We start from the raw sequence: 2,500 nt of genomic DNA on the forward strand, positions 1-2,500 counted from the left end.
TTGAGGGGTTTTAGCAAAAAAAAAATTTTCGACTACTCGAGCTCTCTGGCCCGTTCGGTGCACATTTTTGAAAAAAGCTAGGGAGCTGCCCCTAGGTTCGGGGTGTCACAAAATGTTGAAAAGTGGTCGAAAAACCACTATCCAGAATCGGATGTAGAATCATTAGACGAACTTAAAATTGTTCTACGACACCCATCTGCGACGTTTAGTATTCGAGTTATGGCCCGTCCTAGGTCTGACCGAGCAATTTTTGTTCCGCGCACTTTGTGCACCGTACACGTTGATGTTTGTATGAAAAAGTACCCTACCTAGGGACGCGTATAGCAAATTTGTACCCCCGGGCATGTTGTCGATTGACATTCTGGTTGCACTTTTCATCATCTAGGGTGCGTTCCTGACACGTTTTGAGGGGTTTTAGCAAAAAAAAAAATTTTCGACTACTCGAGCTCTCTGGCCCGTTCGGTGCACATTTTTGAAAAAAGCTAGGGAGCTGCCCCTAGGTTCGGGGTGTCACAAAATGTTGAAAAGTGGTCGAAAAACCACTATCCAGAATCGGATGTAGAATCATTAGACGAACTTAAAATTGTTCTACGACACCCATCTGCGACGTTTAGTATTCGAGATATATAACACTTTGTAGGTCTGACCGAGCAATTTTTGTTCCGCGCACTTTGTGCACCGTACACGTTGATGTTTGTATGAAAAAGTACCCTACCTAGGGACGCGTATAGCAAATTTGTACCCCCGGGCATGTTGTCGATTGACATTCTGGTTGCACTTTTCATCATCTAGGGTGCGTTCCTGACACGTTTTGAGGGGTTTTAGCAAAAAAAAAAATTTTCGACTACTCGAGCTCTCTGGCCCGTTCGGTGCACATTTTTGAAAAAAGCTAGGGAGCTGCCCCTAGGTTCGGGGTGTCACAAAATGTTGAAAAGTGGTCGAAAAACCACTATCCAGAATCGGATGTAGAATCATTAGACGAACTTAAAATTGTTCTACGACACCCATCTGCGACGTTTAGTATTCGAGTTATGGCCCGTACCAGGACTGACCGAGCAATTTTTGTTCCGCGCACTTTGTGCACCGTACACGTTGATGTTTGTATGAAAAAGTACCCTACCTAGGGACGCGTATAGCAAATTTGTACCCCCGGGCATGTTGTCGATTGACATTCTGGTTGCACTTTTCATCATCTAGGGTGCGTTCCTGACACGTTTTGAGGGGTTTTAGCAAAAAAAAAATTTTCGACTACTCGAGCTCTCTGGCCCGTTCGGTGCACATTTTTGAAAAAAGCTAGGGAGCTGCCCCTAGGTTCGGGGTGTCACAAAATGTTGAAAAGTGGTCGAAAAACCACTATCCAGAATCGGATGTAGAATCGTTAGACGAACTTAAAATTGTTCTACGACACCCATCTGCGACGTTTAGTATTCGAGATATAGCACTTTGTAGGTCTGACCGAGCAATTTTGTACTAAAATGTATGGTGAACATGTAATTCATTAAATAACATTGACTTGCATCGTGCCCTACTTCATCGGCACAGCTGTTATTGACTATCTTTAGTGGAAATGGATTGAGTTTGACCATTTTAAGCCCATTTCCTATGCCGTGCACCAACATTGTGTACCGATCAGGGAAAGTACGCTACGTACGCGTTCATGGATGTCGATGTTGGTACAAGTTGCCGGTCGGGATAGCCGTGCACCAAAACTGTGTACCGATCAGGGAAAGTACAAGACGGAGGGTGCAGCTCGAGCGTACGCGTTCATAGATGTCCATGTTGGTACAATTGCACCAAAATTGTGTACCAATCAGGGAAAGTACAACACGGAGGGCGCAGCCCGGGCGTACGCGATCATGGATGTCCATGTTGATACAATCTACGTGTACGTTCTTAGTTTTTGTATCAAAAGTTGCAATTAAGTGCTTGTATGCTTAAAATGCTTATCTCAACCGGTCACCTTTTGGCCTGTCCTTTTATAACAGAAACCTAGAAAGATACTCGATATTTTTGTGTTGTTCCATTAGCCCGGGACGACGAAATGAGCTATGTGCACATCGTGCAGAAAACTGTCTTCGCCACGCATGTTTTTGTCTATCCACTCATATAATCACCCACATTTGTGTTCAACACGGACGGCGCAGCCCGAGCGAACGCGTTAATGTTTATGTTGGTACACACTGCTTGTACGATTCTAGGATTTGGTAATTGCGTCACAGTGCCCGACCGTCGCGGACACCATTCTTGGACAGAAGTCCTAGTACGTAGAGTACTTTCCCTAGGTATGTGCTCGTTCGTGACTATCGTTGCGTGCTTACGGACACGCTTGGGTATGTTTACCATACAAGGTTTACTAGGGAAACCTGGGAAGGACGCTTGCCCTCCCGTCGCGGACACCATTCTTGGAAAGAAGTCCTAGTACGTAGCGTTCCTTATTTTACTTGATCAGTTTGTAATGCATTCGCTTTGTTCCATCGACTTCTGCTACTGCTCACTAAGG

The sequence above is a fragment of the Anopheles gambiae genome, assembly GCF_943734735.2.
Source record: "Anopheles gambiae chromosome X unlocalized genomic scaffold, idAnoGambNW_F1_1 X_unloc_5, whole genome shotgun sequence".
Classification (NCBI taxonomy): Eukaryota; Metazoa; Arthropoda; class Insecta; order Diptera; family Culicidae; genus Anopheles; species Anopheles gambiae.